The sequence below is a fragment of the Leopardus geoffroyi genome, chromosome C2 (assembly GCF_018350155.1).
Source record: "Leopardus geoffroyi isolate Oge1 chromosome C2, O.geoffroyi_Oge1_pat1.0, whole genome shotgun sequence".
Lineage (NCBI taxonomy): Eukaryota > Metazoa > Chordata > Mammalia > Carnivora > Felidae > Leopardus > Leopardus geoffroyi.
Genome location: NC_059333.1, coordinates 127355398 through 127380598, shown reverse-complemented (window position 1 = coordinate 127380598; position 25201 = coordinate 127355398). Strand labels below are relative to the sequence as shown.

The 25201-nt window shown below is 38.8% G+C and overlaps 1 protein-coding gene across 4 annotated transcripts in view; it reads left to right on the top strand.

The window, feature by feature from the left end:
* Positions 1 to 14706: 14706 nt before the first annotated feature.
* The window catches only part of PPP2R3A (protein phosphatase 2 regulatory subunit B''alpha), a 212324-nt gene continuing 201829 nt past the window's right edge, over positions 14707 to 25201 (top strand). The window contains exon 1 of one of the 4 annotated variants that reach the window (XM_045503555.1): positions 14707 to 14893. The gene's annotated coding sequence lies outside the window, so the exon portion shown is untranslated. Of the gene's footprint in view, positions 14894 to 15062; positions 15472 to 25201 lie in introns of those variants that run through there. The other 3 variants (XM_045503556.1, XM_045503554.1, XM_045503552.1) reach the window with 3 other exon arrangements.

Genomic DNA, 25201 nt, shown 5'->3' with positions numbered 1-25201 from the left:
GCCACTCCTAGTCCCCTGGGAACTCATCAAGAGAACTAGAACATCGCTGCCCTCAACCTCTAAGGCAGAAATCAACAAGAGTCCCACAGCAAGAAAGGCACTGTAAAAACAGTAGTGTCACCAAAGGCAGAAAACACTTCTTGTACTTGTGCACCACTGACAGTCCCACTGTACTGCCTGTCTCCAGGCACTGGAACTGAAGACAGAAGAATGTTGCAGAGGCTACACCGTTGTCCCCACTTTAGGAAAATAATTGTCTTCATTGTTTAACTTCACAGTGCTGGTGATATATTGTTTATATCCTTGAGCACTCATTTTCCATACCAAGTCTTCAATATTTTGCTTTATTGGTAATATTTAAATATGTGGTTCTACTTTGCCTTCAAGGATCTATGGAGATTGGAACTGGAAAACAATGTGAATTCTCACAAATTCCAAAGGGCCTGCCCAGATTCAGGATGTCTGAAGCAAAACCCTTTTCCAGCATGACAAGTTTCAGGATCATAAGGAAGAAAAAACAGCTAGCTGTGGGCACATCTTACAGATAAATCCACAAAACCAATTCAGAGTCCCAGAGGGGCTACGGCTGTTTTTCACAGTTGGGGAGATGCTTGCAAACAGCTGGCTGGGCCAAGGAGGCAGAGCACTGAGTGTGGGAGTAACAGAAAGGTTGGGAGGGGGTGGGGGAGAATGACAGACATCCATTCCAGGAACCAAGTCTGCACTCACCTATCTCCTTCACTCCTTCAATCTCCTTCTAATACTCATTCCAGAGGAATTAATAAAAATTAACAGAAAATAGTAATAGGAGAGACAAATTTTAAAATGTGGAAAATGTGGAAGAATTTCAGAGAACAGAAACAGAATTCCATTATGCCATAAACTCAAATGGAGAAAAAAAATCACATCTTTATTTTCACTAACCTGTGATTGAAAATGTAGCATTCCCTTTGATTATGAATAGAGGCAGTGGGCCAGCCACAGCTGTGTTAGTAGTACTGATGGCTTTGTCGCTGATAGAATTTATAGATATTTTCAATTAATAATCTGTATGGTTACTGCAAATATCTTGAAACATCATTTTTGTTCATCATTACTGTGAAATTATGATAGTAATTAAGCTTGTCATGAGATCTTGATATTTAATAGACAGAAACAAGCATATATAAATGTACCACACATTTGTTTTAATATTTTGCTAACTATATTTCAGTAATTGGTTTCCTTTGTGATCCTATGTGTTTTATGGAATAGATTTTAGAACATTAGTATAAGAAGAGATCCATAGGTTTCACCAGACGGCCAAAGTGGTCTGTAGGGGCAAAACTGTTAAGAACTCTTTCATTAGGCAGTTGCAGACTAGCAGCATTGGGGGAAGAGGGTGCAGAATCCTATCAACCCAAATCCAAAAATGTTTGAAAAAAGGTTTTGGGGGTGGGGGGGGAAGTGTTCAAAATATAATTTTAGGTATGCCTAGGGAACTGTGCAATTCACTAGGTTATGCTGAAAAGCATGTACTTAGGGATTCTCTTGGTTAAAAAGCCCAGCTATATAAGAAGGGATCTGACTTGTCAAGGTGTGGTTCAGGAGGAATAATTCTGGATGGCGAACCTAGATCCAGGGCCCGGGGCCCTAACCTTTAACAAGTAACTCAAATCTATAGGTAGATAATAGTCTCACATCTTCTCCAAGTAAATAATGTTATCTCAATCGGGTACACATCCTTTCCACTCTGGGATGGAATCTAGAAATAAAAATAATAGCAGCCTTTATAACCAATTTTCACGTAAATTATTAAGTTAACTAACATTCTCCATTCCTTCTATAAAAACTACCAACTGGTCCTAAGGCATAATGGGCACTCACAGCCAGTGGGCTTCTCTCTAGTATGCTGGCACATTCTCAAAACTCAATAATAAGAAAATACTCAATTAAAAATGGGCAAAACACACCCAATTCTTAAGGCCTACTAGATAACTATCCCTCTGACAATACCACACAGTAATCAACACAGTGCGTTATTGGCAAACAAATAGCCAAATGGATCAATGGAACAGAGTAGAGAACCCAGAACCAGAGCCATACAAATATGCCAAAATGATTTTTAAAAATACATTATTTAAAAAAAATTTTTTTTTCAACGTTTATTTTTTTTTTTTTTTTTTTTTGGGACAGAGAGAGACAGAGCATGAACGGGGGAGGGGCAGAGAGAGAGGGAGACACAGAACCGGAAACAGGCTCCAGGCTCTGAGCCATCAGCCTAGAGCCCGACGCGGGGCTCGAACTCACGGACCGCGAGATCGTGACCTGGCTGAAGTCGGACGCTTAACTGACTGCGCCACCCAGGCGCCCCTAAAAATACGTTATTTTTAAATGCAGTTTTTGATTTACAGAGAAATTAAGCAGCTAGCACAAAAAGTTCCCATATAGTGCACCCAGTATCCCTCATTGTTAACATCTTATACTAGTATAGTACATTAGTTACAAGTAAGCAACAAATATTGATACATTATTAACTGATAGTCACTGTGTATTCAGATTCCCTCTATTTTTAGTTGTCATGTCTCCTTAGGTTCCTCTTGTCTGTGACAATTTCTCAGATTTCCCTGCTTTTCATGACGTTGACAGCTTTGAAGAATATTTGTCATATATTTTGTAGGATGCTCCACTATTGGAATGTGTCTGATGTTTTTCTCATGGTAAGACTGGAGTGATGGGTTGTGGGAAGAAAGATTACAGAAGCAAAGTGCCATTTTTATCACATCATATTAAGAGTAAGTGTTTATCAACATGATTTATGGTTTTGATATTGAGTTGGGCTGAGGTAATGTTTATCAGATCTTTCCACTGTGAAGTTACTTTTCCCCTATTTTCAGACTACAGTCTTTGGAAGAAGTCACTATGCACAGCCCATACCTAAGGAGTGGGGATTTATGTTCCTCTCCTTGAGGACAAAGTATCAGCATCAATCATTTGGAATTCTGAGTGAGATATTTGTTTATTCTCTCCCATATATTTATTATTCAATCATTTGTTTCAGCATGGATTCATGGGTATTTGGGCTCTAATCCAATTCTACTTTGTTTTTTGCTCAAATTGTTCTAACCTGGGTCATTAGGAGCTCTTCTAGTCATGTTCTGTCCACCTTTGACATACCCCATGCATGTGTTTTTGGTTCCTTACTTTCTAATACTACAAAATGCAACTGTATTATCTTATATATATTCTTCCCTAGTTCTAGAATAAACCATTTCTCTAAGGAGCCATATTCCTTTTACTAGAAAATGGTATTAGAAACCACAATGTGGGCTCTTGGGATGCCCAATTGATTTTTTTTAATGTTTGTTTATTCTGAGAGAGAGAGAGAGTATGACCAGGGGAAGGGCAGAGAGAGAGGGATAGACAGAATCCCAAGCAGTCTCCACTCCATCAGTGCAGAGCCCGATGTGCAGAGCCTGCAAAACTGCAAGATCATGACCCGAGCCAAAATCAAGTCGGACACTCAACTGAGTCACCCAGGTGCCCCTCAACTGATTTTTGACAAACATTCAAAAGCTAGTCAATGAAGAAAGGATAGCCACTTCAACAAATGGTACTGTAGCAAGTGGACATTCAAAGGCAAAGAAAGAAAAGGAAAAGAAGGAAGGAAGGAAGGAAGGAAGGAAGGAAGGAAGGAAGGAAGGAAGGAAGGATGGGAGGGAGGGAGGGAAACCTCACGTATTTGTGTAAAAAAGTAACTCAAATGAATCATGGATGTAGTATAAAATGTAAAACTAAAACTTTTATTTAAAAAATAGTAGAAAATCTTTAGGATCTAAGGCTAGGCAAATAGTTCTTTGACTTAACATGAAAACATGATCCATAAAAAGAAAAATTGATAAATTGGACCTCATCAAAATTAGAAACTTGCTTTGCAAAAACTCTATTAAAAGAATGAAAAGACAAACTACTACAGACTGGGAGAAAATACTTGCAAATCACATATCTGATAAAAGACTAGTATCTAGAATAAAGAAACCTCAAACTCAGCAGTGAAAAAAAAGAGAATCTAATTAGAAAATGGGCCAAAGAGGGGCGCCTGGGTGGCTCAGTCGGTTAAGCGTCCGACTTCAGCCAGGTCACGATCTCGCGGTCCGTGAGTTCGAGCCCCGCGTCGGGCTCTGGGCTGATGGCTCAGAGCCTGGAGCCTGCTTCTCATTCTGTGTCTCCCTCTCTCTCTGCCCCTCCCCCGTTCATGCTCTGTCTCTCTCTGTCTCAAAAATAAATAAATGTTAAAAAAAAAAATTTAAAAAAAAAAAAAAAGAAAATGGGCCAAAGATAAACAGACATTTCACCAAACATAATATACAGGTGATAAATAAGTACATAAAAGAATGTTATTAACCATTAGAGAAATGAAAATTTAAACAACAATGGCATATCACTTTCAGATAAATGAAAACTATGCTCATACAAAAACCTGTATGCAAATGCTTCTAGTAGCTTTTTTTCCATAATAGCCTCAAACTGGATGGAAACAATCTAGATGTCTTTCAATAGGTGAATATTCAGATAAACTGTGGTACATCCATAACATGGGATAGTACTCAGTAATAAAAAGGAATAGATTAATGATACACACAACTTGGAAGAATCTCCAGAGAATTATACCAAGATCAGTGGCTACCAGGAGCTGGGTCTAGGGGGCAGGGGAAGGGAAGATGTGGAGAGATTGAATACAAAGGAGTGGCACAAAGGAATTTTGGGGGCTGACAGAAATATTGTCTATCTTGATCATGGTAGTGATCTATGTTCTATTTTTGCAAGTGTTTGTCAAAACTCATAGGATTGTTCACTCAAAAGGATACATTTTATTGTACGTAAATTGTAACTTTTAAAATCATGAAAAACAAAGAAGATTTTTAAGCCAACTTTCACTCAGCTCAATCACTAGATTAACCAGCATTCTCCATTCCTTCTGTAAATATACCAGTTGGTACCCAGGAACCTCATAGCTAAGCACTTACAGCTAGTCCTTTTCTAGTATACTGACGTTTTCTGTTCCCATTACTTGAGCACAACACATACCAAGAATCAGGGGCATTTGTTTCCAGATCTACAGATGTTAATTGTGCTTACTACTATAAATATCTAATTTAATGAAATATGACAAAGGACCATGAAATCTAAGTATGGAAAAAGGGTTGTTGTTTCTATGAAAATTAGGATGAATGCTTTGGAAAGACTAACTAATGGCAACTTACTAAAAAAATTCTTAAATCAAAAGTGGACAAGACAGTTAAAGAAAGATTGCAAGGAAATTTAAAAATTGAAAAATCGATCCACATTTATATTGCTTTGCAAGTAACTTAAACTTTTTGCTCTGTTTTAACATAATCCCAAAATTATGGAAATCCCGAGATAACGGAGGATACTACATGAGAGTGGTTTATGCAGCAAAGATGTCTTGGAACTCCAGTTAACAGACTACTCAAAGAAAGGGTATGGAAAATGAAGTGAATTTACATGTTCTACACTAAACATTTATATGTTCTAAGGATTTAATTTAAAATGTCAAACTATGTATGAACTATTATATATGATTCCTCACTTTTGCTGAATTTTTTCTAGCCAACCTTACGGTCTCCAAATAAGAGTGAAAAAGTGACTCAAACCTAAGATTTAACACCTTTTGTGTTGAATTCAAGAACAGCTTATTCTTTAATCCCCTTGGAAATTTGAATGTATTTTAATTTTTTTTTTTTCAACGTTTATTTATTTTTGGGACAGAGAGAGACAGAGCATGAACGGGGGAGGGGCAGAGAGAGAGGGAGACACAGAATCAGAAACAGGCTCCAGGCTCTGAGCCATCAGCCCAGAGCCCGATGCGGGGCTCAAACTCACGGACCGCGAGATAGTGACCTGGCTGAAGTCGGACGCTTAACCGACTGCGCCACCCAGGCGCCCCAGAATGTATTTTATATTACAGGTGGGGTACTTGAAATGTTGAGTTTAGACTTGTGATTTTAATTTTAAATGTTTAAAGGGATTTAATTTATAGTAGATTGGGGATTTTAACTTGAGATATGTAAAAGTTGAATTGATTATGATTGGATTTTTCAGAGAATCTGAGGTACTAAATCTGTAACTTCAGAGTTATTAGGTTTGTAGATAGAGTTTAAGTGCTTAGGAATATTGGTTTATTAGAATTGTAAGCTTGCTTAGTGAATGTTTGAAGTGCTTTAAATAATCAAATATATTACATTTGTAGTTATAGTTTGAAAAATCTAAGAATCTAATTGAGTTGATAATAAATGTTTAGGTAACTTAATCTACCATATTTATAAACTAATTTTAAGTTATAAGAGAATACATTTATAAATAAAATTATAAAATTTTAAGTTACACTAAAGGCTTAAGAAAAACTATATTTCAAAACTGGATACCTTTGATAAATTTGACATTTATTAAACAAAAGTAGCTATACATGTTTTCAGGTTTTTTTCCTTTCTGTATACAAAAGCTTGCCATGTACATTAAAAAATTCAAATGATGGGGTGCCTGGGTGGCTCAGTCGGTTGGGGGTCCGACTTCGGCTCAGTCGGTTGGGGGTCCGACTTCAGCTCAGGTCATGTTCTCACGGTTCGTGGTTCAAGCCCCACATCGGGCTCTGTGCTGACAGCTCATAGCCTGGAGCCTGCTTCGGATTCTGTGTCTCCCTCTCTCTGGCCCTCCCCCGTGCATGCTCTGTCTCACTCTCTCTCAAAAATAAACATTAAAAAAATTAAAAAAAAAAAATTCAAATGATAAAATAAAAAATCAACTTCTCCCACATTCTGGTTCTCACAAAAACCATTCCATTAACATTCAAGCAAAGAAAATCAAACACTTTAAACACAGAGTTACCATATGACCCACAAAACCCACTGCTAGATATATAACCAAGAGAGATAAAGGCATGTGTCCATACAAAGGCTAATACATGGATGTTCATAGTAGCCTTATTTGAGAGAGCTAAAAACTGGAAGCAATGTAGATGGCCATTTACAGGTGAATGAATAAATGAACTATAGTATGGCTATACAATAGAATATTATTCAGCAATAAAAAGGAATAAAGTACTGATACATGGTTCAGTAAAACATGGATGAACTCTGAAAATATTATGCCATATATATGAGAGAAGCCAGAAACAAAAGTCACATGTCATATGATTCTATTTATGTGAAATGTCCAGAATACTTATCAATACAAAAAGTACATGAGTGGTTGCCTATGGCTAGGAGGGAGGATGAGTGAAAATGAGAGTGGCTTAACAGTATGGAGTTTCTTTGAGGTTAGTGAAATGTTCTAAAATCGATTTTGATGATGATTGTACATCTCTGTGAATATACCAAAAACCATTGAATTTTATATTTTAAATGGGTGAATTATACGGTATGTGACTTAGGTCTTTAAAAAGCTGTTATAAGAAGAAAGGAAGGAAGGAAGGAGAAAACAAAAAGAAAGAAAATCAAACACAAACTTCAGACTTTTTGGATTTCCCAGAGTAACCACATTACCACATAAGGAAACAACATCTCTGGATTCTCTTGCAAATATATCCAATGACTTTATTGTGTTGTGTGGATGGCCTGCTTCTTCACATTGTGACTTTTTTTTTAAGTTCATTTATTTATTTTGAGAGAGAAAGCATGTGTGTGTTTATGGGGGAGGAGTAGAGAGGTTGGGAGAGAAAATCCCAAACGGGCCCCTCACCCAGTGTGGAGCCTGATGTAGGGCTTGATCCCATGACCATGAGACCATGGCCTGAGATGAAATCAAGAGTTGGAAGCTTAACTGAGTCACCCAGGCGCCCCTTCCATTGTGCTCTTCTTAATTATAATCTTACGTGGTACATTTGATTAAGCCCTTGATCACCATCCTCTAGCTGCAAAGGATGTGCGGAAAGTGAGTTCTGGATCCCACCTTAAGAGTCAGGGCTCCTAACAGTAGAGATTCCCCAAATAAAGGAAAGCTATATGACAGGTGCTGGGAAGCTATAAGAATGTGAGACTGTGCACTGTTCAGCCACATGTGGAGAGTGAGTTAAAAGAGGGCAAGATGGAGGGCAGAGAGACCAGTTAGGTGGCTAGTACATGCCCACAAAGAGACATGGCGATGACCTGATCCACTGATCACAGAGGAAGCAGTAATAGAGGCAGAGAGGAGCAAACAGATTTGAGAAACAATTTGAAAGAAAAGTCAAAATTTGGATATTTGTCCTATAAGAAAGATGAGGGAGCAAGAGGAGTTAAGAATTTCTTCTAAGTGACTGAGTGGACAGTGAGATCTTGACCTAAGATAGGAAAGGAACATGTAAGAAGGAACAGGTTGGGGAGTTAGGGGAAGGAGAAGGAAATACACTGAATTCTAGACATGTTATTGGTTTCTAATATAATTCCATTGTGGTCAGAGACCACACTTTGTATGACTTGAATTCTTTTAAATTTATTTAAATTTGTTTTATGGCACAAAATCTGGTCTATCTTGGTAAATGTTTTGTGTGCAATGGGAAAGTATGTGAATTCTTTTATTGGATGGAGTGTCCTACAAATATAAATTAGGAAAGCTGCTTGATAGTGTTATTCAAGTCTTCTATATCCTTGCTGATTTTCTGTCAATTTGCCCTATCAATTACTGGGAAGAAGGTATTGAAATTTACAAAGATTGATTGTAGATTTGTCTATTTCTCCTTGCTCCTATCTATATTTGCTTCATGAATTTTGAATATCTATTATTAAATGCATAAACATGTACAATTGTTATGTCCTCTTGATGAATTGATCCCTTCATAATTTGAAATGAAATTATTTACTCCTAGCGATATTCTTTATGTGAAATATTTTCTTTTGGCTAGTATTCTTATGTTTGCATGGTAAATCTCTTTCTATTCTTTTACTTTTAACCTGTTTGTGTCTATGCATTTAAAGTGCATTCCTTGTAAACAGCATCTTGTTGTATTTCCTTTTAAACCCAATTTCCGCCTTTTAATTGGGAGTATTTAGTCCATTTACATTTACTGTGATTATTGGTATGATCTGGTTTAAGTCTATCGTCTTAACTATTTTTTATATTTCCAATCTCTTCTCTGTTGCTTTTTCCTCTTTTTTAGATCTTCTTTTGGATTAGTTGAATTTTTTTATGTTTATATTTTAACTCCTTTGTTGTTTTATTATTGCCTTGTTATTTCAGTAGTTGCTTTAGGGTTGATAGTATAATTCTTTAACTTATCAAAATCTACCTTCAAGTGAAATTATACCAGTTCAGGTATAAGTATAGTGTAAGAAACTTATACTATTATGCTTTTATTTCTGGCCTTTTTGCTGTTTTTTTGTCATATATTTTAGTTATTTATGTTATAAACTTCAAAATTAGGGCTGCCAGATCTAGCAAATAAAAATACAGGACACCCAGTGAAGTCTACATTTCAGATAAGTAATGAATAACTTTAAAAAATAAGTGTGTTTCATGTAATATTTAGAGATAATTATACTAAAAAAGTAACATCTATCTGAAATTCAAATTTAACTTGGTATCCTGTACTTTATCTGGCAATCATACTCATAATACATTGTTGTTATTTTTGTTTAAGTAGTCATTTTGTTTTAATGAGATTTTAATGTCTTTAAAATAATTTTATTTTTTTATATTTTTATTCATGGCAGTTACTATTTTTGTACTCACCCTTCTTTTTTGTAGATCCATAATTCCATCTAGTTTCATTTTCCTCGGGCATGGAGGACTTTTTTTAGCATTTATTGTAGTGCAGGTTTGCTGTGATGAATTATTTTAGTTTTTGTATGTCTGAAAAAGTCTTTATTTTGTCTTCACTTTTAAGAGATATTCTAGATGACACCAGAATTCTAAATTGATAGTTTTTTTTTCCAGTACTTTAAAGATGTTGCTCTACTATCTTCTTGCTTGTATTGTGTCTGACAAGAGATCTGCTGTCATCCTTTCTTTGTTCCTTTGTGCATAATACTTACTTTTTTCTCTTTGCTACTGATGTTGAGCAATTTGATTATGATATGCCTTCATGTGGTTTTCTTTATGTTTCTTGTGTTTAGGGTATGTTGAAATTCTTAGATCTGTGAGTATGTAATTTTTAAAAATTTTGAAAATTTTGGGGAGGGCAGGATGGGTGAAGTAGGTGATGGGTATTTAGGAGTGCATTTGTTATAATGTGCAGCAGGTAATGAAAATAAAAACTTAAAAACATTTTTGGAAAATTTTGACCATTATTTATCCAAGTATTTTTTGTCCCATCTCTCTCCTTTGGACATTCCATTTGCGTATATATTAGGCCACTTGAAATTGTCCCACAGCTCACTAATGCTCTTTTCATTTTTTAAAAAATCTTTTCCCCCCTACATATGTTTAATTTTGGATAATTTATATTGGTATGACTTCAAGTTCACTAATCTTTTCTCTGGCAATGTCTAACTCACCATCAATCCTATCCAGTGCATTTTTATTCAGACATTATAGTCTTCATCTCTAGAATTACAATTTGGCTCTTTTTTAAGATCTTTCATGTCTCTGTTTAACTTTTTAAACGTTTGGAATACAGTTACAGTAACTGTTTTCATGTACTTGTCTGCCAATTCTAATACCCATGACAGTTCTGGGTCTGATTTTGAACAATTGACTTTTCTAACTTAATCATGGATTGTATTTTATTAAATATGATCAAGTCTTTAGTTCTATTATCAGTTTATGAGAAGAAAAGAGGTAGAGAAACATGTTAATACCACAGGGGTGAAATCAGCAAAGTACAGAATGTGGGGAACTCCACAGGATAAGCAATCAATTTCTCCAACATATAAAGTGCAAGGAAAGAAAAGGGTTTAAGAGATTTTAACCAAATGCAATGTGAAGAACTTGTTTAGATCCTGACTTGAAGCAATAAACTAAATAAAACATTTTATAAGAAAACTGGACAACTATATGGCCAACTAATCCTCAACAAAGCAGGAAAGAATACCCAATGGAAAAACAGACAGTATCTTCAACAAATGGTGTTGGGAACATTGGACAGCAACATGCAGAAGAATGAAACTAGACCACTTTCTTATACCACACACAAAAATAAATTCAAAATGGATGAAAAACCTAAATCTGAGACAGAAAACCATCAAAATCCTAGAGGAGAACACAGGCAGCAACCTCTTTGACCTTGGTAATAGCAACTTCTTGCTAGAAACATCACTGAAGGCAAGAGAAACAAAAGCAAAAGTTAAATATTGGGATCTCATCAAGATAAAAAGCTTCTGCCTGGTGAAGGAAACAATCAACAAATCTAAAAGGTAGCCTATGGAATGGGAGAAGATATTTGTAAATGACATGTCTGATAAAGGGTTAGTATCCAAAATCTATAAAGAACTTATCAAACTCAACACCCCAAAAACAAATAACCCAGTTAAAAAATGGGCAGAAGATATTTGGCAGAAGAAATGGGCAGAATACACAATTTTCCAAAGAAGACATCCAGATGGCAAACACATAAAAAGATGCTCAACGTCACTCATCATCAGGGAAATACAAATCAAAACCACAGTGAGATACCACCTCACACCTGTCAGAATGGCTAAAATTAACAACACAAGAAACAACAGGTGTTGGCAAGGGGTGTAGAAAGGAGAACCCTCTTGCACCTGTTGGTGGGAATGAAAATTGGTGTAGCCACTCTGGAGAACAGTACAGAGGTTCCTCAAGTTAAAAATAGAACTACCCTATAATCCAGCAATGGCATTACTAGGTATTTACCCAAAGTATATAAAAATACAGATTGAAAGGGTACATGCACCTCAGTATTTACAACAGCATTATCAACAATAGCCAAACTATGGAGAAAGCTCAAATGTCCATCAACTGATGAATGGGTAAAGAAAGATGTGGGGTGTGTGCATATATATATATATATATGCACACACACACACATATACATATATATACATATATATATATGTATATATGTGTGTGTGTGTATATATACATACATATATACATATATACATATATATGTATATATACATACATATATACATATATATGTATATATATATAATGTGTGTGTGTGTGTATATATATATATATATATATATATATATATATATATAATGGAATATTACTTAGCCATCAAAAAGAATGAAATCTTGTCATTTGCAATGATGTTGATGAAGCTAGAATGTATTATGATAATCCAAATAAGTAAGTCAGGGAAAGACAAATATATGATCACACTCATATGTGGAATTTAAGAAACAAAACAGATGAATATATTGGAAAAGGGGGAAAAAGAAGAGAGGAAAGCAAATCACAAGACACTCTTAATGATAGAGAACAAACTGAAGGTTGATAGTGGGATGGGTGATGAGTATTGAGGGCATGTGTTGTGATGAGCACTGGGTGTTGAATGTAAGTGATGAATCACTGAATTCTACTTCTGAAACCAACATTGCACTGTAAGTTAACTAAAATTTAAATTAAAAAAAAAAAAAGAAAACCGGGGACACCTGGGTGGCTCAGTCAGTTAAGCACCTGACTTCGGTTCAGGTCATCATCTGACAGTTGTGGATTTGAGCCCCGCGTTGGTTCTGTGCTGATAGCTCAGAGCCTGGAGCTTGCTTTGGATTCTGTGTCTCCTTCTCTGCTCTTCCCCGACTTGTGTTCTGTCTCTCTCTCTCTCTCAAGAATGAATAAACATAGAAAAAAAAATTTAAAAAAAAAAACTGGGAAATTTTGAACACTGACTAGATGTTAAGAAATTTCTAATTTTTAAAGACATTGTAATGGTTTTGTGGTTGTTATAAAAAATATACTGTATGGTTTAGGGATACATAGTAAAGTATTTATGAGTAAAATAATCCACTGCTTATGATTTGCTTCAAAATAATCCAAGGAGAGAAAGAAAAGGTGAGGTTCAGAAAGAACAAATTGGCCAAGGGCTGATAATTGTTGAAACTGAGTAATGAATATGTAATAGTTCATTATATTATTCTCTTTACTTTTGCAATATTTGACATTTTCTCACAATTTAAACAAATCTGATGTTCTCTTGTCTGAGAAGTCTTGCCCTATGCCGTCCTAATAGAATAGGACACCTAATAGAATTAATTGTGCTCAGGACTGTTCCCATCCAAATAAATTAAACCCTCACTTGTCTCCAAATCTTTTTCCCTCATTGGCTATAATCCCTGGAGAGCAAATATTGTGTCTTATTTATTTTATATTCTTTGTATTCCCACCACCAATCACAGAGCCAGGGTGCTCAATTAATGTTAGCAAATTGATAGCTCTCTAGCCCATTTACCAAGGTGCCCATGACAGAAAGACTGACTCCATCCTGTTAAATAAAATTTCCAGTTAGGTATTCTGTCCTTTATAAATTCAAGTCATATTGCATATAAATGTATGGCAAAGGGACCAAAAGAGTCCTTATGTAAAAACTCAGGCACTGAAACTGTCAAGGCAAATCAGGAATCCAGTAGGGATTGGCAGGGTCAGCAATACTGAAACTGTTTTATAGTTTGCTATGTACTTCTTCTTCTTACAGGTATGCATTGCACTGTGACCTTTGCAAAACCCTTCTGTCCTGCCCTGCCTTTCTCACAGGACTGCTCTAAATCTAAAATATGATACCATAATTTAAAGGGGCTTCTTTAAAACTGGAAAGCAGTATAAAGTTTAAATCATTATGGCTTCTTCCCAAGGCATCAAGATATCTCACAGAGGACATCATTTTAGCAATTCGAAAAACTGACCTTAGGTGAAATTTTCAATAGGCAAACCTTTGCGAAATAAGTACACAGCACCTATTTCATGCCTGGTGTTGTATTAAGGGCCAGTAACACGGAGTGAGGACAGCCTAGGTGCCCAGAACCTAATCTTTGGCTCCTAGATGTTCCTTACTCATGCTTTTTTGATTGATATTTGTAACTGAGAATTTTACAAATACATCCTAATTGGAGGTTTCTAATTCTGGGGAAATTTCCATTTGTTCTTGGAGAGGTTATGATTATGGGCAGATGGCCTTTGATTTCCTGTGGTAGTTACCAGGAGGAGAATCTTGGGAGGCCCTTCCAAGGCTATGTCTTCCCTGATATGGATGAACTTTAGTTTTTACCCATTTCACATAGCGTTAAATCTGGGGTGTGATTATAAGGGTGTGTATCGCATAATTATTTCATTAAGGTGTGCTTTAGGTTTACATGGCTTTCTGCATTTGTGTAAAATTTCACAATAGTTAAAAATAAATCTTCCTTCAAAATTCACACAGGTTGTACTCCTCACAAGGAAATATGGCACAGGTGCGGGCCACAGGGAGTATCAGAGCGACCAGGGGCGTCGATCGGTAGCAAGGGCTACGTGTCCGCCATCTCTGGCCTCCCTGGAACCATCCCGTCGCCTCCAGGAGGGTAAAAGAACCAATGAAGATAACAATAACAACGACTATAAAATGATAATCGCAATAAAATCACAGTAGTAACAAATCTGAGAGAGATATTCGCATCTGACAGATAGTAGTAAGAACGACAAATCGCGTCCCCGCGGAGCCGCCGTACCAAAAGACCCCACTGGCTTGCGGATACCGCGGCTCTCGCGGCGCCCTTGGCGGGCCCCTTCCCCGCTCCGGTCGGCGGGGTGGGCGGAGCGTGGTGGGCGGGCGGGGAGGGGCGGGGCGTCAAGCCCGCGGCGGAGGGTGGGCACAAGGGGGAGGAGGGAACGGGCGGGCGGCTGGGCGGGGCGCGATCAGGCCTCTGCTCCTCACACGCCGCACTCGCAGCCGAGATCCCGCGCCGCCGAGAGTCCTGGCGGCAAGCGCCGTCTTCGAGCCGAGGCAGCAGCCGGAGGAGGAGCCGCGGGCGCTGAGGTAAGCGCGGGGACGTCCGCCGCGTGGCCTGGAGCCTCGGCGCCCCCGGCCCTGCCCGAGGGTTGTGGTGAGGCCGAGGGGCGGCGCGCGGAGGCCCGAGCGGGCGGGGCCGGGGCCTGGGGGCGGGGACGGCCTGGCTGGCGGGGCCGGAGGGGCCGCGCGGCGCTGGGCCGGCGGGCAGAGCCTTGGGAGTCGGGGTTTGAGGCGGCACGGGCGCCTGTGCACACCCAGCTCTGTCCCGGGCCGTGGCAGCCCGGGAGGTGTGGAAACCGCCTGCCTCGGGGGCGCCCACAGAGGAGGGAAGGCGGGGGACGGCCTTGTCCCTCCCACTTTCGGGGCTCCCAGGCCAGTTCGCCCGCACAGCCCTCGGGAACTTGTTAACAGGAAAGCTTGGCAGGAAAACAAATGCCAACGTTTTGGAAGAACTGAGAGTCACGTCGTTAGGCGCTGAGGCTTTATTTTCCTTCCCCGCCCCCTCCCAACCTCAACCCGACTTGGCCAAAGAAGGATGTGTCACCAGCTCGGGGCCTCGGGCGGGATCCCCGGCCCGGCTGGAAGCAGGAGTACCTGAAACAAAGGTAAACGGAGGCCCGGCATACCCCGACCCTGCCCTGCGGCCGCCCTCGAACCGCCCCAGTGGGTCTCTCCCGCGCCGACCCTGGCCGCCGCCTCAGAGGGGCTTTCTCCCGGGGGACCTCTCGATGGAAACCAGCTGGCGGGGCTCGGAGTTGATGTTGCATCTGAACTCTCTTGTGCTCACATTATTCCCAATCCCCCAACTCTGGTAAAGCTTAAGGAAATTTTACCCGGTTTTAGTGGTCAGTAAATGTAAGGGAGGATAAATTGCTGTTTGTAAATTATAAGGTATTTTCTTGTTAGCAAATGGTCTGAAACATGAAATAAAAAATCTTAACACGTAAGCAAAAAAGAGCGATTTCTAGTGCTTTCCAAAATCTGAAGAAATGTTCCTCCTCAAATCACTCATGTAGAAAACATCCCCCAAACCTTTGGTGCCAGGCATTTTTCTTTGTTCTTTATTAGTCTCAGGCCTCAGTTTCTTGTAAACAGAGCACCCAGTGCTGAGACCCTAAGAATTGCCATACTAGGTCAGAGCATGTGCATCCTGCTCAGTAGGCAGCAGGCTTGTGTTGTAGTAAAACACGGTTTGTTTTCTTGGTGATACCGTTAAAATTATCGTAGTTTCATTCCTTTCAGAAATATTCATGACTTTTACTGAAAGCCTTTTAAAAATCTGTAGACCACTCCTAATTTATCCAAAATGTATTCACATTTATTGCATCCAAATGGCTCTCCTATCATTTCTGACAGAACTTGAGATAGTGTGGAGGAAACTCGGATCTTTTATAAAACTGGGAGCTCAGAGATTGAGGACAGGGGGAACAAAGTAGTTTTTTAAAATAGAAAGCTTTGAAGAAGTCTTTACCAGAATCAACCTGGCTGATGAGTTCAAAAATAGTTTTATCCAGGAACAGCCTGACCATTAATCAGTTGAAGGTTTATTTGTATTCATAAGTATTTGCGTATTTAAAAATGCAGCTAACATTCTGGAGAGTGAAGGGGCTATCTGACTATATCTTAGTCTGAATTAATTTGAGCTTAATGTTTTAGCTGAAACCAGCTGCCCTAAGAGAATGAAAGTTTTGTTTCAGCAAGAAGGGAATAAAAGAGATGAGTAATTTTGGAGTATGGATTACTTGAGGGGGGCTCCCGTTCAAACCATAACTTTACTTTTAAACTCTTCATAGACTCCTCATTACCTCTAGCAAACATAGTCTCCACTGGTATAGCCACAGTCACTTTTCAACACACAACCAAAACTTTTCTTAACATTTACCCGCCACTGCTCATCCCCCCAAAAAACCTTACCACCTGGAGTAGTTAATTGCCCTTTTGTGCACTACCATTGTCTAAATTAGAGGTTTTAATTCATGATACTGTTGATAATTTGGACTAGATAATGCTTTTTTTAAATATTTAAAATTTTTATTCTCAAGTTGGTTAACATACAGTGTAATTTTGGCTTCATAAGTAGAATCCATTGATTCATCACTTACATATAACACCCAGTGCTCATCCCAACAAGTGCCCTTCTTAATGCCCATCACCCATTTACCCCTTCCCCATCAACCCTCAGTTCTCTGTATTTAAGAGTCTCTTATGGTTTGCCTCCTTCTGTTTTTATCTTATTTTACCTTCCTTTCCCCTATGATCGATCATCTGTTAAGTTTCTCAAATTCCACATATGAGTGAAATCACATAATATCTGTCTTTCTCTAACTTATTTCACTTAGTATAATACTCTCCGGTTCCATCCACGTTGCTGCAAATGGCAAGATTTCATGCTTTTTTCATCACTGAGTAGTATTCCAGTGTGTGTGTGTATGTATACATATAGTTGATAGCACTGCTGTAAACATTGGTGTGCATGTGCCCCTTTGGATCAACATTTTTGTATCCTTTGGATAAATTCCTAGTCGTGCAATTGCTGGGTGGTAGTGTAGTTCTATTTTTAATTTTTGGAGGAACCTCCACACTGTTTTCCAGAGTAGCTGCACCAGTTTGCATTCCCACCAACAGAGCAAGAGGATTCCCCTTTCTCCACATACTTGCCAACATCTGTTGTTTCCTGAGTTGTTAATTTAGCCATACTGACAGGTGTGAGGTGGTATCTCATTGTGGTTTTGATTTGTATTTCCCTGATGATGAGTGATGTTGAACATCTTTTCATGTGTCTGTTGGCCGTCTGGATGTCTTCTTTGGAAAAGTGTCTATTCATGTCTTTTGCCCATTTCTTGACTGGATTATTTGTTTTTGGGGTGTTGAGTTTGGTAAGTTCTTTATATATTTTGGACACTAACCTGTTATCCAATATGTGATTTGCAAATATCTTCTCCCATTCTAACGGGTGCCTTTTGGTTTTGTTGATTGTTTCTTTGCAGTGCAGAAGCTTTTTGTTTTGATGAGGTCCCAGTAGTTCACTTTTGCTTTTATTTCTCTTGCCTTTGGTGACATGTCAAGTGAGAAGTTGCTGCGGCCGAGGTCAAAGAAGCTCCTGCCTGTTTTTTTTTCTGTTGGATTTTGATGGTTTTCTGTCCCACATTTAGGTCTCATCAGTTTTGAATTTATTTTTGTATATGGTGTAAGAAAGTTTGGACCAGATGATTCATTGTTGTGAAGGGCCATCCTTTGCATTTTAGGGCTGCGTTTAGCAGCCTTCCTGATCTCTACTAAATAGATACCAGTAGTACCCCCCCCACACACAATTATAACAGTCACACAACCCACACAGTTATGACAATCAAAAATGCCTCCAGATATTGCCACACGTCCTCTGAGAGAACCCCAAATCACCCCCAGTTGAGAACCACTATTCTAAACAGACTTTTGCCTTAACACTAGTGACCCTGTATTGTTTTCATTTGCTTGTGTGTTGATTTTCTACTGTCCTAAACTTGAGGGCAGAGCAGTCGTTCATTTATTTACCAAATATCTGAGGAAAGGCCTACTTTGCCAGCCAGATGCTAGTTTAGGTCTGGCAGTATAGTGGTAAAAGCGACTGCTGTAATCTTTGTACTCCTGGACATTACAGATGCACCCATGTGTAATGATACAAATACCTCATAAAATTGTGATAAGTTCTGGGAGAAGTACAGGGTGCTCTGAGTACATAAAATAAGGGTCCTGACATAGTTTGGAAACTAGGGGAAGTTTCCTGGGGAAATGACCTTTAAGTTGAGGTAGACATTAAAGGAAGAATAGAAGTTATAGGGGCACCTGGGTGGCTCAGTGAGTTAAGCATCCAACTCTTGGTTTTAGCTCAGGTCATGATTTCATGGTTTTGGGAGTTCGAGCCCCACATCAGTCTCTGTGCTGGCAGCACAAAGCCTGCTTAGGATTCTCTCTCTCCCTCTCTTTCTTCCCCTCCCCAGCTCACACTGTCTCTGTCTCTCTCAAAACTAAATACTTAAAAAAAAAAAAAAAGTTATAAAGTGAATTTTAGGGGGACAGTATTCCAGGCAGAAAGAATAGGGACTTTCCTGGGACCTCAGAGGCCACTGTGGCTGGAGCAAGGAGAATGATAAGGGCAGGATGATACAAAATGAGTCTGGGAAAGTAGGTAAAGGACTTTTTTGAGCAGAAGTTCTCAGTCCAGCCTGTTCATCAGAATCAAAAGAGGCACTTAATACAGTAGTAGTGCCTGGGCCATGCTCCAGGCCCAGTAAATCAGAATGTCTGCAGTGGGTCCTACTTCCTTCCCCAGCTGCCGTTTTCCCTACACCTTCCAAAGGGATGACCACTGGTACTAGTTTTGTGTATTGTTCTAGACATTTTTTGTGGGCATTCAAGCAAATGCATATTATTCATTCCTCCTGTTATTTACACATATGGTAGCATACTGTACATACTATTATGCTTGTTTTCAACAATGTCTTGGAAGTCTTTCGATTTTAATATATAGTTTCCTTACTCTTGAATGACTATAGTATTCCATTGTTTGGCTATACCACAGATTATTTAACCATTCTTTTATTGATGGACAGTTAAATTGTTTCTAGTAATTTACTATAAATAATAATACATGCATATACCAGTTCACATGTCAGTATATTTGTAGGATAAATTCCTAGAAGTGGAATTGTTGGGTCAAATATGTACATACACACGTGTAAATATTTGTGTGTAAAAGATCAGTCTGATCATATTGGAGAGAATGGTTTGGAACGAAATAAGTGCTTATGGGAGATAACTGAGCCTAATTAAGGTTATTTTGTGCTATAGAATGAATTTTGTCTCCTTAAAATTAAATTTTGAAGTCCTAGCCACTATGTAACTATATTTGGAGATAGAATCTTTGGCAGGTAATTAGGGTTAAACAGGGTCAAAGGGGTGGGGACCTAATTCAGTAAAATTAGTGGCCTTATAAGAAAAGGAGGTAGGAAAAGCCATGTGAGCACACAGTGAGAAGGTGGTTGTCTGCAAGCAAGAAAAAGAAAACTGACCTTGCCAGACCTTGATCAGGACTTCTACCCTCCAGAACTGTGAGAAATTCATTTCTTTTGTTTAAGTAATCCAGGCTATGGTATTTTATTATGGCAGCCTGAGCTAAGACACTGTGGAGAGGTAGGAAAGAAAAGATGGTAACTGGGACCATGGTAGTCACACAGAAAATGGAGAGCGGTAGATGGATACAGGAGATATATTTAATAAGCATAACTGATAGGACTTAATAATATGCTATAAACAGTAAGAGGGAGAAATAGGTGGGTAGGATGACTCCCAGGGTTTTGGCTTGCCCAACCAGGTAAATGGTGGGGCTGTTACCTGAGGTAGAGAACACTAGAAGAATGAATAGTTTTGAAGTGGGTTTAAATCACAGTTCACTTTGGGACTGGTGAGACCTCTAAATGGAGATTGCACATAAACTTTAGATAATTCAAATTCAGAGCTTGGAGGAGTGGGCTGAACTGGGGACACAGATATTTAGGTGTAAATTGAAGGGTGTGGATGGAATTGCCAAGAGCAGAAGTTGTGAATCCAGAGCCCACAGCTGAATCTGGTATTGCAGATGTATTTTGTTTTTTGCATAGAGTAGTTTTTGTTGTTTAATTTTGAGTTAGTTGCCAATAATTTAAAATCTAAAGATTTCCCATGAAAATCTAGATTTGGGGCTTTTCTTTAAAAGTAGGAAGATGTAGCACTACTGAGCTGGCTTTTCCGTATGGGAACAATTGATTGGAGCTAAGTCACCACTGATCCCAGCTGCTTTCTGTTTACCAGCGAGCCCTCCACTCCTTAAAACTTATGCCTGGCCTACTTTGTTTATTTACTTGTCAGACCCTGTAGGCACTTAAGTGTGTAATCCCTGCTTTAGGAAGACAGTATAGAATAGTGATTCTTATCTTGGCTGCACATTGGAAATATGGGATAATTTTAAAATACTGATGCTGATAACCCACACCAGAAATTTCTGTTTTTGTTTACTTGGTCAGAATTGCAGTCTTGTGGGCTCCTGGGTGGCTCAGTGGGTGAAGTGACCAACTCTTGGTTTTGGCTCAGGTCATGATCTCACAGTGCATGAGTTCGAGCCCCACACTGGGCTCCTCGTTGACAGCATGGAGCCTGCTTGTGATTCTCTCTACTTTGCCCCTCTGCCCCTCTCCACTTGCTTTCACTGTCTCTCCTGAAAAAAAATAAAAATTAAAAAAAATTGCTGCCTGGGATTTTTAAAAGCTCTTCAGGTGATTCCACTGAGCAGTAGAAGCTGAGAACCATTGACAGAGGTTAAGAAGAGAGCTCACGCCCAGTGTTTCACAGTTGGGTAAAGGAGGGTAGCTTCAGGAAAGGGATGAGAAGTGGCCAGAGAGATAAGTGGAATGGGATCTTGCAGGTAAGGTATGCAAACTTAATCCAATACACTTGAAGATGTTTTTAATTAGATGAGAGAGAATGAAGTTTATTTTGCATGTATACTTACTGTTTGTCTTGTATGTCCTGTATTATATATGCTGTTCATTACTGCGTAGAGTTTATGTACACACAAAAAAATAGCTATACTTTATCTAATGGGCCATTTAGAGAATTTCAAGAGTAATTTAAACTATGCTTGATTTTTGTTTAGGGATTTACTTTAGAATCTAATTCCAGTTTAAGATGTGTCATAAAAGGCAAGGGAAGAGCGTATTTAAAAAAGAAGTTATCAGGTAAAGATGTAGATTGAAAATGACCTATTGAATATAGCCAGATGGAGTCTTTGACCTCAGTGAAACCATTTTAGATTGGAAGAGGCAGAAACCAGATTGAAGTAGGTAGAAAGTAAAGAAATGGAAAGAATGAATGTTGGGGAAATCTTTTGAGTTGACCCGAGAAGGGAGGTGATAAGGGAAGGTCAGGTGTCTTATATGTCTGTATGGCAGGTGTTCAGTCTGTGTTGGTTACCTAAATGCATCTAACTCTTGAGGGAGGTAACTCATTGGTACCTGATTACCCTTCTCCCCATTTTAGAGGTGTCTTGCTTGTATTTGTTTTGGAGACATTGTGCTTTACACTGAGGAGATAATTTTGCCAGGACGTTAGAGACTCAGATGTTAGTGATTAGGCCCTTAGTCTCTTTCTTATCTGAAAAGCCACAGGGCTCCTAAAGGCCAGCAGGGCTCCAGTGACTCTGACATCATCCTCCCATTGAACTGATGAACAAATATCAGATTGTTGGCTTGTTGAAAATGGAATACTCGGCTATGTCAGGGAATATGTATCTAGCTTTCAGATTCCCAGGAGCAATGTGCAGCTGTACTTTATCCATTTAACTTGATATTATAGCTGGTTTTCCAGTTGCATATATGTAAAATTTCTCATACTTTGAAATAAGTTGGAAGAGGCCTTCATTGAGCTCAAAGAGAAGAGAGCACTGAATAAACTGGTTTCCAAAAGGTTGTGTGAATGCTGGAATGCAGTTACCTTGAAGACCTTGGGTTAAAGTGGCTGTCTAGAGTGGGGTGTCATGCACATGGCCGCTACCGATCTGTCTCTTAAACATCTCTGCCTCATTGGCAACTTTAACCTGGCATAGGAGGTTTAAAGAGTTTTGATCTACCAGCAGAACAGAAACCAGAACAGAACAGAACCAGCAGAACAGAAACCAGAGCGGTTGGGAAATGCCAGGGATTATTAGTGAAGAATGGTGTTGATTAGTTGAAGACATAAGCCCCATTGCTATACTCTTTTTGCAAAGAGTGTCATTCTGTGAGGGATTAGTCTTCACAGCTACTATTATTTGATGTGTTAGGTGGATGTGATGGTTGACTTCTGTATAAAGGATGTCTTTATGACATGAATAGCAGACCTCAGTCTACAAAAGTTTATATTAGGTATCTATGATAAGAAAATATTTTGTTTAGAAACTTGTATGTGCTTGGGCAATTGTAGGAATTCTACTGTCATAAATATAGTTAGGTACTGTGCCTGGATGGTGGTAAAGGGGAAAGGTCATTGCCAACGTGGTCCAGAGCTTCTTTGGTTTGCAGAGGAAATAGGATGGTTGAGTGGATAGAGGGTTTGGAGTCTGTTCTTGCATGTGAAGCCATGATCTGTCAGGTGTCAGCTGTGTGATTTTTGTGTGTGTGATTTTTTTTTTTTTTTTGAGTTAAAGTTCACATAAAATTAACCAAGTTAACCATTTTAAGGTATACAATGCAGTGACCCTCAGTACACGCACAATATTATGCAACCATCACCATTAACTTCGGAACATTTTTAACACCTCAGAGGGAAACCCTTTACCCATTAAGCATTTACTCCCCATTCCTGTCTCTCAGTATTCCCTGGAAACCACTGATCTGCTTCTTTCTCTATGGAGTTGCCTATTCTGGACATTTCATATAAATGAAATCATACAAATGTGAATTATTGTGATTGGCTTCTTTCATTTAGCATAATTTTTTAAAGGTTTATTTATATTGTAGCATGTATTCCTTTAATAATCATTGCTTCCTTTGAATAATTCAGTTATATAGATGTACTATATTTTATTTATCCATTTATCAGTTGATGGATATTTGGTTTGTTTATACCTTTTGACTATTGTAAATAGTGCTAGGAACATTTATGTACAAGTTTTTGCTTGAATACCTGCTTCAGTTCTTTTGTGTACACACAAAGGAGCAGAATTGCTGGGTCATATGGTAATTCGATGTTTAACTTTTTGAAGCAGCATCAAAATGTTTTCCATGACAGCTGTACCATTTTACATTTCTACTAGCAATGTTCTGAAGTTCCAGTTTCCCCATATCCTTGTCAATACTTGTTATTTTTAAAGTTTTTAATTCCAGTTAATAAACAGCGTAATATTAGTTTCAGATGTGCAGTATAGGAATTCGACAAGTCTGTACATCAGTGCACTCCTTAATCCCCATCACCTATTTAACCCAACCCCCCACCCTCTGTTTTTTTGTTTGTTTGTTTTGTTGGTTATAGCTATCCTGGTGGGTGTGAAGTTGTATCTCGTCATTTTGATTTGTGTTCTCTTAATGACTAATGATGCTGAACACCTTTCATGTGCTTGTTGGCCACCTGTATATCTTTGGAAAGATGTGTATTGAAGTTCTTTGTCCATTTTTTCATTGGATTGTTTGTCTCGTTGGTGTTGAGTAGTTGTTAAGAGTTCTTTATATATTCTGGATACTAGACCCTTGTCAGATGTATTATTTGCAAATATTTTTTCCTGTATTGTAGGCTGCTTTTTCATTTTCTCGATAGTAGTTTGCATATAAGCATTTAATTCTGATGAAGTCAAATTTATGTCCTTTTTCCTTTTGTTGCTTATACTTTTTTTTAACGTTTATTTATTTTTGAGAAAGAGCAAGCACATAGGCACATGCAAGAGAAGGGGGGAGGGGGAGAGGGAGGGGTGGAGTGAGGGAGGGAAGAACAGAGAGAGGGAAACAGAAGATCCAAAGTGGGCTCAGCGCTGAGAGCACAGAGTCCGATGTGGGGCTCAAACTCACGTGAGATCATAACCTGAGCCACCCAGGTGCCGCTGTTTCTTATACTTTTGGTATCATATCTAAGAATCCATTGCCAAATCCAGGGTCATGTCAGTTTACCCCTATTTTTCTTAAGAGTCTATAGTTTTAGGGGCGCCTGGGTGGCGCAGTCGGTTAAGCGTCCGACTTCAGCCAGGTCACGATCTCGCGGTCCGTGAGTTCGAGCCCCGCGTCAGGCTCTGGGCTGATGGCTCAGAGCCTGGAGCCTGTTTCCGATTCTGTGTCTCCCTCTCTCTCTGCCCCTCCCCCATTCATGCTCTGTCTCTCTCTGTCCCCCCAAAAATAAATAAACGTTGAAAAAAAAAATTAAAAAAAAAAAAAAGAGTCTATAGTTTTAGTTCTTACGTTTAGGTCTTTGATCTGTTTTGAGTTAAATTTTATATATGAGGTAGGGTCCAACTCCATTCCTCTTCATGGATATCCAGTTGTCCCAGCACCATTTGTTGAAGGGGTGTGTGTTCTCAACCCTACATTTTTCATTTGTGAAATGAAAGTGATAAAAAACACTTGTGTCACAAAGTTGTTGTAACATTAAAAAGAGAGGGTGTATATTGAACAGTAAAAAAGTCACTAAAATACTTGTGACTGTTATTATTCTTCCACATACATATCTCACTTGCACAAGGCCTCTATAAGTTAGTGTCCTTCATCAACCACCAGAAGTCGTCCATGTAGTGCATAGTGAGTCATGACATAGAGGACTGGGGATCATGTTGTACCCGAAATGCAAAGTCACAGGGTCGCTGAT